The sequence below is a fragment of the Spermophilus citellus genome (genome assembly GCF_964194105.1).
Source record: "Spermophilus citellus genome assembly, chromosome: 17".
Lineage (NCBI taxonomy): Eukaryota > Metazoa > Chordata > Mammalia > Rodentia > Sciuridae > Spermophilus > Spermophilus citellus.
In genome coordinates this window covers 11,778,582-11,792,788 of record NC_138199.1, presented here as the reverse complement: position 1 = coordinate 11,792,788, position 14,207 = coordinate 11,778,582, and the positions used below count along the sequence as shown (strand labels likewise).

The 14,207-nt window shown below is 47.8% G+C and overlaps 1 protein-coding gene across 4 annotated transcripts in view; it reads right to left on the bottom strand.

Moving 5' to 3' along the window:
• Nucleotides 1-14,207, bottom strand: part of GAS7 (growth arrest specific 7) — a 224,530-nt gene that overhangs the window by 107,862 nt on the left and 102,461 nt on the right. For 2 of the 4 annotated variants that reach the window (XM_081272602.1, XM_081272604.1), the window contains exon 1: nt 7,034-7,184. The exons of the other annotated variants lie outside the window; for them this stretch is intronic. The gene's annotated coding sequence lies outside the window, so the exon portion shown is untranslated. Of the gene's footprint in view, nt 1-7,033; nt 7,185-14,207 lie in introns of those variants that run through there. 4 annotated transcript variants of the gene reach the window in all.

The following is a 14,207-nucleotide window of genomic DNA, read 5'->3' as shown; positions in this document are numbered from 1 at the left end:
GAACTTTCTCGACCAATGCAAAGCTGGATTGAAAAAAAAAATACCTAGATGGAAAGGGCCTTGGAGACCCCTTGATTCCACATCTATATTTTAAAGATGAGGAAATTAAGGCCAAGAGACAGGGATTGGACAACAGATCTCCTCAGTCCCCATGCAGAGTCCCCTCCTTCTTGTCCTTTGGCTGCTCTAAACTTTGATGTGGCTGTCACCGTCATGGCTAGAAGACAAGCTTGTGTTCAGACAGCACAGCAGAAGCCAAAGCCTCATTGAGGGCTGCTCTCAAGCTGCCCTCCACATTGCTCTGGAAAAGGTGACCCCCTCCATCCAACCCTGTCTGCTCGTCCACCAGCCACTTCCCATCTGTTTGCAGCCCGGCGGAGGGAGGAGGCCCAGGGAGGAAACATCTGCGTACACAGAGGAGTGAAGTCACAAACCCAGTTGATTTTTCCCTTTTGGCAGATCCTCTTCTGCCTGTTTTTTTCCTACTCATTGAGATGCAAAGCTCCATTCAAACAAGTGGGCCTGGAGGATTCTAGAGCCTTCTAGAAACCCATAACTTCTATTCTGCTGTGGGGATTAACAGAATGAGGTGTGCATAGGGGCTGGGGTGAGGACAGGGGTAAGAACAGGAGACAGAAGTCCTGTAAACCACTCGGCTGACCACAGACATCTGTCTGTGTGCTCCCAAGCCGAGCTCCTCACCTTCAGCCAAGCATAGAAGAAGAAAAAAAAATCCCATCACAACTTAGCAGTCACCTAACGTGGGGCATGTCACTTCACTCCAATAAGTCTTCTCTGTTTTTCATTTCCACATACAAAAATGAAAAGACACCACCTAGTTAACAGAATTTTTATAAAGATTCCATAAGAGAGCAGAAATGCGGATAGATGTGTGTGAGCTTCACACCACACTGTCCCATCCCTGAAAGTTACTGAAGAAACTTTGAGAAAAGCCAAGAGCTGAGGTCACCAAGGCTGTCACTCAGGTCACATGGGCTTCCCCATTAGTCTGTGAAGAACACTCCAGAACAACACCATCTGACCTTAGGATGCAGGTTGACTAGAGAAGCAAGAGGAAGGGTTACATGGAAGACAAAGCCAGAATTCAGACAGACATCAGAAGGGACCAGCAAACCTGGGGCCGAAATATTGCAGCCTTCAGAGCTGGGGGGCTGAAAGCAAGGCAGGTTGAGGAACACACACGGCCCTGGCCAAGCGTTGCCCACCCCGTCACACGGGACCCTGATGATGTTCACAGAGGGGGGACCCCAAAGCTTTACTGGAACTCTCCTTTCCTGGGAAAGGACACCCCAAGAGAACACTCCCCTCATTCACCCCAAGCTCCTCCAAAGGAGAGAAGTTGGATAATAATAAGAAAAGGGCTAGGTTGCTCTTTTTCTCACCATCCGATATCCTCAAAGTCATTTACACTGCCTGAATTTCTCCATGAGACCTTATCTTTTCATTGTTCTTAATTGCCACAGTAGTATTTATTGTGGGCCAGGAATTTATTACAGAATAGCTTATTTGACCCTTGCAAAAACTCTGAGAGCTGGGCATGGTGGTACATGTTTGTAATCTCAGAGACTTTGGAGGCTGAGGCAGGAGAATTGTAAGATTGAAGACAGCTTCAGCAACTCAGCAAGATCCTGTCTCAAATATATATATTATTTATATATTATATAATAATTATATATATATATATATATGGTTGGGGATGTAGCTCAGTGGTACAGCATCCCTGGGATTAATACCCAGTATCAGATGGGGACTACGGGACACCCTGGGAGGGAAGGACTTATTTTCACTTTATAATCATGCTACTTAGAACCTGGTATTCTGTCTCCAAGATTAGTGCCAATTCCTCCTCACTCCAGGTTGCTCCCCGCCCACCGTACCTGAGGCTCCACTGTAGTGCCTAGGAATCTTCTGTCCAAAGGCAGGCACTTCAGGGAGGAAGTGACATGGGAAGCCACCGACAGCCAAACCCCTAATTATCAATCTGACTCTCCGTGGAAGGTAACAGCTGGTTGTCAGCAGGGAGCCTCGTTAACTGATGAGGGAGGTCCCAGGGGGCAGAAACTGAGTGGTTAAAGAGGGTGGGTACCAAGAATACCATTTTCACAGCAAAGAGCTCTGACCAGCCCCCTGAAGTGAAATAACACCCTAGCAGGGTGTCTTTCCCCTGAGCACACGGAGTGGCTGTAAGCAGTTTTGTTCTGGGGGCTGGCAGAGTTGAGAGCTCCAACAGAAAGCGCCTGCCCAGGGAGTTAGAGGCTCAGTGATCAACTCAGGGCGTCCCTTCTAGGCTGAATGCTGGGAGGCTGGGCTCAACTCTCTGGCCCAGGAGACACACCTCACTCTGTCTAGTGGTCCTGGATTTCTGAAGCTACCTGGGCACCGAGGGTGAGGGCAGAGGGAGATCCGAAGAGACCAAAAAGTAGACTTAAACCCTGCCCATGTTTTCATCTACTCCACCCTATAAAGGGTCCTGGACTTAAATGTTCTCAGACATCCCCAAATAACAAATGAATGAAACGGGCCAGGGGTACAAGATCTTCAATGGTGTGGTTGGGGTCTGAAAAATAAGCTTCTCCAGGGTCTTTGGCTCTCCCGGTGAATATGTCCAGAAAAGATTGGCTTTGTTGGCTGGTGTGGACTGTCCACTAAAGTGACCAAAGCCTTCCGCAGGATAGGCAGCTGGGGGAAGCCAAGTGATCACCCATGGAACAGCCGTCGGAGTAACCACAGCTGGAATTAAAATGGACATCTGTGATTGGCTCTTGTCTATATGTTTTAAAGAATGGGTCTAATATTTCTACCTAAACTGGGCATGCAGTGGTGCAGGTCTGTAATCCCAGCAACTCAGGAGGCTGAGATAGGAGGATTGCAAGTTTGAGGCCCGTGTGGGTGACTTAGTGAGACCCTGGAACTTGCTAAAAGGACTGGGGATGTGGCTCAGTGGTAGAACATCTCTGGGTTTGATCCCCAGTACAGTTGAGGGTGGAGGAGAGAAACTGAATATTATTTTGCAAAAAAAAAAAAAAAAAAAAAAAATCCATCTAAAACCCCCTAGCTCCTGAATACAGGCCAGCAGCCCAGTGGTCATCTCTCCAGGGCAGCGGAAGGTACCAGCTTATTCATGATTATGGTTGGAATATGTCCCCCAAAGTCCATATTTGGAAAACTTAATCCCTAATGTCATTGTTGAGAGGGGATTCGGTCAGAGCCCTTGCAGATGGATGACTGGCGTTATTGTTGGAGGGGGTTAGTTATTCCAAGAGCGGACTTGTTCTAAAGCAAGTTTGGCCTTCTTAGCTCGATTGCACCTTTGTGTTCTTGTCTTTCTGCTTTCCACCATGGCAAAGAGGGCCTCAGGGGATTCTGGTGCCATGGTCTTAAACTTCCTAACCTCAGGAACCAAGAACCAAATAATTTTTTTTTTCTTTATAAATGACCGTGGGCTATTTGGTTACAGAATGTGAAATGAGTAAGACATGCTTCAATGTGTGTCAGGGGGATCCACAGATGGAAGTTGGATATCAAAACAGGGACTAGGGTTTGCTGAAATCCTGTCCGATGAAATGATCTTCCTGCCTCTCAGTGTGTGCAGGGTGTGGAGTGGAGTGAGACCCTTTGGTTAGGAAGCCTTGCCTCTCTTCCTTTCTGGCTCTCAAAAGGACAGAAAATGACAATAATAAAGCTTGGTATTCTTCCCACACTCGGTGTATCAGAACAGAGGTTCTCAGACTCCAGCAGTCATCCCAAGGTAGAACACACACTAGTGGGAATTCTCTGTGGGTCCAATAATTCATATGTTTAACAGGTTCCTCCAAGATGCAGCTGCTACAGATTTGGGTACCACATTTTGAGAACCACTGGTTTCAAGAGAAAGGAAGGAAGGATGGAGGGAGGAAGTGAGGGAGGGAGGGAGGGAAAGAAGATCAGATCTGATCTTAGAATATTCATCTTTAGGAAACTGATAAATTTACTTTCAGAAAGGAATAGACTAATACTTTTTTTTAATTTAAATCATAGCCCTGTTACTTTCCTTCTTTCCAGGGACATGGATGCAGGAAATTTTTCACTTTTTCCCTCCCCATAAGAAAAAGATCCCAGATGAAATAAATAATGGCAGCCATCCCACTATTGGTGTGTCAGGGCTGGCTGGCGATCAGCAGAGATAGGTGGGGACTGGGGCTAAGTGAAAAACTCACTACTCCACCATCAGCATATTGTGGCCATGCGGGACAGTGGGCTCTGTTGCCAGAGCTCCTCACTTTTGCAAGAGAAGCTGGAAAGTTGGATTTTTAATGTGAAATATTATGATTTTAAGATGTTGGCCATCAACTCAAAAATTTTTAAATAAAATCATGGTCAAGAAAACAGAAATTAAAACAACAACAATAAAAACAGTCTGCACTTGATTTTACCCACTGGACACTAGCATGCGACCTTTGGATTTAATGGCTGGGTACCATTTGAAGTTTTAAAGAGTTAAATGCCACTTCCCCTAGAGTATCAATGAATGAGCAAGTTTACCCCCTGCCATTCAGCTTGTTGGCTAGGATCTCTTACTGTCCACACCTGATAAATGCATTTGGATGCATTTGGATGCTACCTGTGCACAGGACAAGAATCCTGGGGTAGAGAGGACCCTGGAAAGTCTGTCCACCTCAGTCACTGTTGAGAAGGTTCAGAAGGGGAGGAGGTGTGTGAGGAAGAGGAAACTGGTTAAGGAAGGAGAGTTGGACCAACATTGGGGGAAGGAAGCAGAGAAAGTGATGGGGGTGGGGTGGGGGAGTGTCTCTCCTGGAGTAGGAACTTGGGACTGAGGAGATAGTGAGCCAGGCCAGGCAGCCTGGGGAAGGACACACACGTGTCCCCAGATCCGCAGGTGAGATGGCACAGTTGTCATGGTGAGCAGAAATTCACATGGGAAGAAAGTCTGAGCAGCTAGAAGCCAGCACTCTGAGATCTGGTGGGAAGGAGGGCTGGATCGGGCCTCACAGGAAGTATGAGGGATCTACAGCTAAAATCACTGAGGGGCACAGGAGCAGGTGATCTGGGGCCACAAAATGATGTGGCAGTTGCGGCAAGAATCACAGGCGTCCCCTTACTCTGCCCACAGGCTGCTGTCCTGACAGTTCCCAGCCTCTGGGAGAAGGGACTACCACCTCCCTGTCCCCAAACCTCTAGCTTCCCAGGTGGCCCACTTGTCCCTGTTTGTGCTGCCAAAAATGATGTTGCCTCTGATTCTGCAGCTTCTTGCAAAACCCTCACTCGCCCTTCTATGGGGACTAAGGTTTCCCTGAAAAGGAAATCAACAGCCGTCTCCAAAGCGAGTAGGCGCATCCAAGGCAAGCAGTTTTCAAACTCAAAAAAAAAAAAAAAATCTTGTTTTTTGAAAGTCCAATTCATGGTAAAAAGCACATTTGACCTCAAGGCCCAAAATATACACAAAGCAAACAATTGAGGTAGCCAACACTGATTCTTGCTACATGGAGTGCGCTTAGATGCAGTTTTTCATGCTAGTCGACACTGACTATATACATGCACTTCGTGGCGCAGGACTCACATTCCAATCTACTTTTATAGGATCCCCTCTTTTGCCTCTAGCTCCATTTAAAAAGTCCTATAAAGGATTCCTTTATTACACTTTCCTTGACTCACCCAGGTGGAAGGGCATTCTTTCAATTCTGAATCTCCCAGCTCCCATGGACCAGGTACCACTCAAAGGCACTCAGACTATGATCACAACTTTTCTGATTTCCAGAAGAGGGTCCAAGCCTTTGGAGCCAACACCCTTAAAATACTAGCTGAATGTTTGATGTTGTAGAAGAGGATGGTCAAATGTGATATTCCAGTGACAATATGATTGTGCTGCACTTCATGCCACACCTAGAGACCCAGTCTAAGGAGAACTCTCGCTCACTCAATATCCTCTGATGGTGTGTTACCCTGTCCCCTAGCTGCAGGGGAAGAGAGCGATGGCTTGACACTTATGGGATGCTCTGTGGCTTGCAAACCATGATGCCCTCAGTGCATCATGCCCCATGGTGACCCACACACTGTCCTCGATAGGTTCACAATGGTTGTGACCAATAGCAATGCAGGAGGAAGAAGCTAGGCACACTCCATGCTTTGGTAGGGAAGTCAAGCCTCAGAAGAGTGGATGAAATTCTCACACAGGTGGAAAGTGGCCGAATCCACACAAATCCAAGTTCTCTAGATTTGAACTTCCATGCTTTTTCTAGAAGGCTTCTGGGTCTCCTTACATAATCTCTTTACGCTTCCCCAACTAGCGACACCAGAGAGGAACCTCTCCCAATGCACTTCCTGTTTGCATCTCCTTTAACTGAGGTGTAACCCGCCCGCTCCCCTGACCCCACAGCAGAATGGGCACAAATATGACACCTGTGAGTGAGCCAGAAGATTGTGTGGACCTCCTGGTTCCCAGCCCCTCGGTCTCCCTGACTGGCTGTGTGACATCTGGCAGAGTATGTCACCTCTCTGGGTTTCTGCCTCTCTGAGAGCCTGAGACAGCTGCACCGACTGATTTCCAAAGACTTTTTCAGGTTTCTTCTGGGAACTCTACCAGACCCTTTGGAACCATTTGGTCCCTCCAAGGACTGGTCATACTAGGGAATTAAAAAAAAAAAAAAAAAAGCAAAATCAAAGAAGTCAAGATCTGGAACAGTAAACAGAGGTTAAGTCCAAGGCAACCAGGAGCAACTCACAGAGCCCATCTGAGACACCATCCCTGCTCAACTGGCTTTCTCTTCTTTGCAGAGACCTGGGTCCCCCATGCAACACAGACTCTCTGCAGGCATGGAGGGGACAGGCATAGAGGAAACAGAAGAGTCACCTGAGTCCCTCCAAAGCAGAGCCAAACCCTAGCCCAGCTCTGGGCTATCTGAGGAAGACTTCTCCATCCACAGGAGTGGCTGGTCAGTTTTATGCTCAACTCACTCCAATTAGCTTTGATCATCTATACCAAAGATAACCAGCCCTGTCCCAGGCTCTCACTCACCTCAGCCTTGCCGTCCGTCCTTATGCAAATCTGACACGCTGGTCATTTTCTGCCACTGTCTCCACATCCCCTGCTTCCCAGTGGCATCGGCTAATTCACTGTGCAAAGCAGCATTTATATATAGAAAGTTGCAACCACGCAGGTTAGCATGAAAATAGAGACTTGACGTTGCCGTGGCAACCAAACAAATGATATTCAAAATGAAAGAGAAGTATTCTGCAATTGGAAAAGCATGTCCACAGCCTTCCAGGACAGCTGGGCCCCTTCCCCTGAGGGTGGGTGGGAGGGCCTCCAGAGGAGTACTTGGTCCTGATGAATCGCCTCCTCCCCATTAAGTCACCAGCTCTGGTTCCAGCTGTGGACATCGTCCCCTGCACAAGCTCCTTCCTAAAGCCAGCTCCTGCCTGGGGTGGACCCGAGGCCAAGACATTTAAAGAAATGTGATGATCCTGACCAGGTATATCCATTTGCAAAAGTTCTACTCTTCAAGCACCACAGCAGGGCAGTCTGTGGCCCTGGTGACATTAGTAAGAATGCTTTTGGAAACAAAGGTGGACAGCTGCCTGCCCTAAGCCAAGAGGCCAGGGGTCAGCTGAGTAACATTTAGCATGCTAATTAACCTCTCTGAGGCTTAGACTTAAAATAAGTAGGGGTGGGGGTGGGGAGAAGCAGTCTGGGAACTTCCACCTATAGGACAGTAGAAAGCTCATCTTTCCCTTGGTCACTTCCTTTTTCTTAGGATCCTCTTGGACCTTGCTGAATCCCCCGCACCCCATCCCAGTACTGCACAGAAGCTACTAGTTCCTAGACCCAGCGTGTGGAATGACTATCGCTTTTGTTCAATACAAAATGTCAAAAGGATCCTAGTCTTCAAGGAACCACCAAGAGTCTAGAACACCTCTCTGAGCCTTACTCATGTGCACATTTGGAAATCACTTGTGATCTAGATTGACTTCCACACAAAAAGGCTGTCAATACCAAGTCCCAGCAAGGATCTAGAGCAACCAAAACTCTCACACATGATGGGAAGGAAAGCAAAATGGGCCAGCCACTCCGGAGAGCAGTGTGGCGACTCTCCATCGTACCCAACACACACCATAGGACCAGAATCCCACTCCTAGGTATTGACCCAAAGAAATGACAACATATGTCCACGTAAAGTCTTACACATGAATCTTCAGAGCAGCTGCTAGTGTATTTATTTATTTGATCCTGGGGCTTAAACTCAGGGGTGCTTTACCTCTGAGCTATACCCTAAGTCCTTTTTATTTATTTATTATTTTCAGGCAGGGCCTTGTTAAGTTGCTGAGGTTGGCCTCAAACTTGAGACCCTCCTGCCTCAGACTCCCAAATCACAGGCATGCCACCAAGCCTGGCTATATTTAGGCTCAAAGGTCCCTCAAAGGTCCATGTTTTAGGGGCTCAGTCTGAATCCCATGGTGCTACTTAGAGGTTGTTGGAAACGTTAAGAGGTGGGGCCTAGTGGGAGGTCCTCTGGTCATGGGGGTGTGCTTGAAGAGATGGTGGGACCCCAGTGCCTCTCCTCTTCCTCTCTTTCTTGCACACCAATCTTGAGGTAAGCATCTTCGTTCCACCACTAACCCCTGGCCGCGCTGTGCTGACTCACCACACGACCAAAAGCAACAGCCCAACCCACCGTGACTGAAACCTCCAAATCTGTGAACCAAAATAAAGCTTTCCTGTCTCCTCAGGCATTTGTTCTAGTTATGGAAAACGGATCAATGCAGCAGCTCTGGTCATAATACCCCCAACCAGAAACGATCCAAAGATGACCAACAGGACATAACGAACCCACCGTGGAATACCCATCCAATGGAACACTCACTTGCAATACTGAACAAACTACTGACACAGGCCACCACTTGAATCCATCTCCAAGGTACAATGTAGTGAGAAGCAGCCTCTGAAGGTTACACGCTGTATGATTCCATGTATAAGATAAAACCAGAGCTTATGCACCAGGGGTTCGGGTGGGGAAGGGTGTGAATGCAAAGCAATAACATAAGGGAATTTTGGGGTGATGGAACTTCTGCAACATGCTGCGGGGGTATCTACACGAATCTCTATAGGTGCTAAATTCATAGAACTGTATGCCCCAAAATGTCAACTTTACTGTATGACAACTGGAAAAAAAAAAAAAAAAGAAATGTTACTTTCACTTTGGAGGGAAAAATAAATTAAATAACCACAGAGGATGATACTCACAAGAATCAGTTCAAAGCAGGGGTTCTCATACGAAAACAGCCAAGTCCTGAGAACTATTTGCTGTTAGTATCATTTTCAATTATAAAGGTCCTTGTATTCTTCTGGACCTGTGGATCTCAAAGGGTGGTCCTCAGAGCATCACTGCAGGATCATCTGGGAATCTGTTAGGAAGTACAGACTCTGGGGCCCTACTGGGAGCTAGAAACTCTGCGGGGAGAGCCCAGCCGTCTGGGTTTGCACAAGCCTTCCAGGAGAGCAATTCAAATGCAGGCTAAGCTTTGGGAACCCCTGGCATGGATATGCCAATTAGACTTGCCCATCATGGGAATAATCTGGCCCATGTCCCATTAATGTCAAAAAACTGGATCTTTCTCCATATCCTACTTGCTCACAAACTCTTCCTTGTCTGTATCTCCTCTGCCCCCACCCCTGCATTTAGTCTGCCTCAAACACGACAGGCAGGGAGAAACCAAAAGCCACAGTTCCATCTGACTGCCCTGAGACACCTAGAACTAAGAGTACCTGTCCCCCAAGCTGAGGACCCATGGGGGACCTTTGGCTGTGCAAATCTACCATGGATTCTGCAAACTCGTCTCCTATCTGACCCAGCCTGGCCTTGTACACTAGGACCAGAATCCACTGGGCCAGTCCACTTCCCTCTCTCAACTTCTGGGACAGCTCTCAAATCAAATGTGAACCTCATGGCTGTCCCCTGAACCCTGGAAGAGCACCGCTTCCTACCTTCCCCAAAACAACAACTTCAAAGACGCCTTGCATGGTGGCTGGCTCCGAAGCCACACAGAGATGACGGATTACAAGGAAGAAATCAAAACCAGATGGATTTCACATTCAGCAAAATAAACAGAATTACAGCATCAGGGTTGGGCTCCAGAAACTAGGGAGCTGTGTATTTGGCACAGAGCCCAGGCCTGGTGGCCCCCAGTTCGGGTTGGGCTCCCCTGGCCTCTCTTCTGCTCCCATAACTGCCACAAACAGTGCCCGGGGCACCTGGCCTGTTGTCTGTCCTCCTTTTCCAAGGTCTCAACTAGCAATCCTGCTGTGGCTGACATTTTAGTGTTTTATGGAGTTTTTTATATTCTCTTTTATGGTGCAGTTGAAGATGGTTTGGCTTCTTTTCTACTTTCATCCAAAGATGTACAAGCACCGACAGGAATACTGTATTGTTAATGATAGAGACAGCTGGCTCTCCGGGGAACTGGGGCAGGGGAACAGTCATGGCACCCACCCTCCTTCCCACCATGGATCCACCCTCCTTCCCACCACGGGTTCCTTCCTCTCAGAGCAAGCTGAGCTGGGTTCTCATCGCCACACACAGGAAACTCCTCGGTTTCTAGGGAAACAATATGGCGCTCTGTGTAGCCAGTATTTCTGAACCAAGGGTGATTCTGCCTCCCAGGACATGTTTAGCAACATTTGGAAATGTTTACTAGTTGTCACAAGAAGGGTGGGAGAGGCTGGATCAGTTCCCTACAGCTGCTGGAACAAACTTAGTGTCTTAGGACAACATACATTTATCCCGAGTTTTCTGTGGTTCACAAGTGGGTCTCTCTGGGCGAAAATAAAGGTGTTGGCAGGGCTACGTGCCTGCTGGCAGTTATGGGGGAAGAATCTGTTCCCAGGTCTTTTCCAGATTCTAGAGATTGCCCCAAGACCTTGGCCCAAGACCACTTCCTCCAACTTTGAGGCCAACAATGGCAGGTGAAGTCCCTTTTACACTGACATCTCTCTGTTCTCCCACTTCCATCTCTGTCTTCCACTTATAAGGACCATCCAGATGTTCTAGGACAATTTCTCCATCTCTCAAGGTCAGCTGATTTGCAGCCTTAACTCCACCTGCAACTTAAACTTCCCTTGGCATACAACCCGACAACACACCCACATACCCAGCTTCCAAGGATTCGGACATGGACATCTTTTGGAGGGGGCAGTTATTATGGTGCCTCCCACAGGAGGCTACAGGCATCTAGTAAGCAGAGGACAGGGGTGTTGCTCAACATCCTGCCATGCACAGGGCCACTCACCCAACAGCCAAGAATGATCCAGCCAAAAGTGTCAACAGTGGCCAGGCTGAGAGGCCACGGTGCAGACTAACACTGACATTCTAAAACTTGAAAAATGTGTAAAATGTATTTCGCCTATAGGGGCCACAGGGAGGCGGTGGACATGAATCATTTAAAATCTCTCTACATGAATAACTTCAAATAGCATAGCTAATTCTGCTTTGCTGGTGGGGTTGCTTTGTGGTCATTGAAATCCCTGATATTAGCTGGCTGGAGCTGCCCATGACCCATCCCCTCTCTTCTTTTCTTCTCTTCTGCAGAATTGCTGAGCCACCAGTAAGCTGAAGCTAATTCCTAATGATCCTGCAGATCTGTCCCCTCTGAAAATGCCCTCTGGCACCCAGGATGCCATGGGCAACCAGGGGACTCCTCTGCTCTCTGGGTGAGGCCTACAGTATAATGAGCAGCTCAGGAGATCCTGTTCCCCTGTGCAGACACAGAGGGGGAGGTTTACAAAGAAAGGACAGACCCACAAAATTAATTTTAAAAAGTTTTTGAGGAGTTGTGAAGTCTTATAAGAGATCCACATGGTCTTTATTCATATGGATAAAAGCAGATGATGAAGAAGCAATTATATTGCAATATAGCATATGTTTTTTTTTTTTTTAAGTTGTCGATGGACCTTTGTTTTATTCATTTATATGCAGTGCTGAGAATCAAACCCAGTGCCTCACACATGCTTGGCAAGCACCCTGCCACCGAGCTACAACCTCAGCCCACGTCATTTATTTTTATACATTTTTTTTTTACAATTAAAAGACAAAAGAAAAGTCTATCATTATCATACCTCTTTTCCCGAATAATTCCAACAGGAGTCCAGTGATTCAGCCCCAGATGAATGAATTGGGTCATGTGCACATCCTGGTCCATTCTGGCCAGCACGACTGGATGCACTAATTGGCCAAGCTAGAATCACGTTTGTCTTTCTCTAGAGCAAACCCGTTTGCTGGCTGGGTTTCCCACAGTGGGTCAAGAAGGTGCTGTAGAAGGGTGACTGGGGTAGGTTTCACGGAATTTCCCCTAAAGGACAGCCAGGCAGGGCTGTTCCTTCTCATTCCCACGAAAGAAATGCCTGCTTCTTCTCACCCCCATAAAATGATGGGCGGGGGCCTGGTAACACATTGGGTGTCCCACGCCCTACACCCCAGGATGGCCCCTGCAATCCCACTCTCTCCATTTGGCACAGTGAAGCATTCATTTAACTGCTGCCATCAGCATTTCTGCTAAAGCCACCAAGTCTGCTCCAAAGCACAGAGGGATGGATCTAGGCAGCTCTGACACAATGTCTGAGACAGCCCGGGCCAACACATCCGCTCTGGGGACACTGGGCATTTGTTCATTTATCCATCAAATACTTGTTGCATGCCCACAAGTCTGTGTAGGACACCCTTCTGGAGCCTGATCCCTCAGAGGAAAGTAGGACCGAGGGGCTTTGCCCACAGGCAGCTTCAGTGCAACTCAGGGATGACTATAAAGCCTTTAAACATCGACATACCTTATCCCATTTGATATCCACATCAATGTCTGAGGCAGGTAACCTGCAACCGTGCAGATCCTGTTTTACAGAGGGTGAAATTGTGGCTGATGGTCTGTCACTTACCTTGGGACTATGTACACACCTAAAACTAGGGAGGGCAGCCCTGGCATTAGACCAGGTGGTCTTGAGGCTTTTTCTGGCTGAGGATCTTGCCCAAGGTCATGCTGCTAACAAGATGCGACACTGGGGCTGAACCTCGCAGTCCCAGCCCTGGGACCCCTTTGTCACTTCTCTTACGTGTTCACCACACCAGCTTCCTGACCACCATCCAGCACCGTTCAACAGCTTGTCACCCTCCCTGACCAAGGACCTCCTTCAGGACTCCAGGCCCAGGGCTCTCACTTGCAAGGGGCCGTGAAGGGGGCAAAGGAAACATTCCCACCCCGTATCCAGTTACAGCAGTTCCTTTGTTGCTTCAATGCCCCCAGTGAGTCACCCCGCACCCCCAAAGACAGTTGCCAAAAAGAGCCCCATTGTAGAGGACTGCTTGTCCCCATTCCCTTTCCCATTTCCCAAAACAGCCCTCCCTAGATCGAACATAAGTCATGTAAATGCCAAAAGAAATTAAAAGACGCTTTTGAATATGGGATTTTCAAATGTAAGATCCCAGCGGCAGTGGCAACAGCTGCTACTGTAGCTTCTCAGCCCTATTCCTCCATCCCCTGCCTTCTGGGGCCTCTTGGATCAGTTTCTTCCTCTCCTGGGCCCCCTGACTGACATGTAGGCATCCCTGAGTCAGAGGTTAATCTGGCATTTCCAAACATATCCTGGGTAAAATCTGGTGGTCCAGAAACCACTGTGGGCGCCCAGGGCATCTCTTCAGTCCTTGAAATCATCAGATTGCCAGAAGCAACAGGTAGCATGCAATCCTCCTTGCTGGAGAGGGTCAGGATAGGCATATGACCCAAGTCAGTCATCTGGGGCTGAATCCCTGGGCTCTTGTTGGAATTATTAGGGAAAAGAGGTATGATGAGGATAGAATGCAAGCCTGAAGGTGCTAATGGTCACCTGCACCTCTCATGAGAAACCTCATAAAGATTGGAATCAACACAGAAGACAATGGGGGTGGTAAGGAAGAGAGAGAAGCAGGGGCAGAGAGAGAACAGACTGTGTTGACATGGACTAAGCCACTTGATCAACCCATGCCTGCAGCTGAGAGGCCCAGGAATGTATCAGTTTCACCAATCCATAAAACTCCATTTTATTTTGAAGCCAATTTGAATGCTATTTCCATAATATCTAACAGAACCTTGGCTAACATTCCCTTGGGGAGGGTCAAGGTATTATAGGAATAGTGACACTCGAAGCTAAAAGAACACAGACAAAGCGG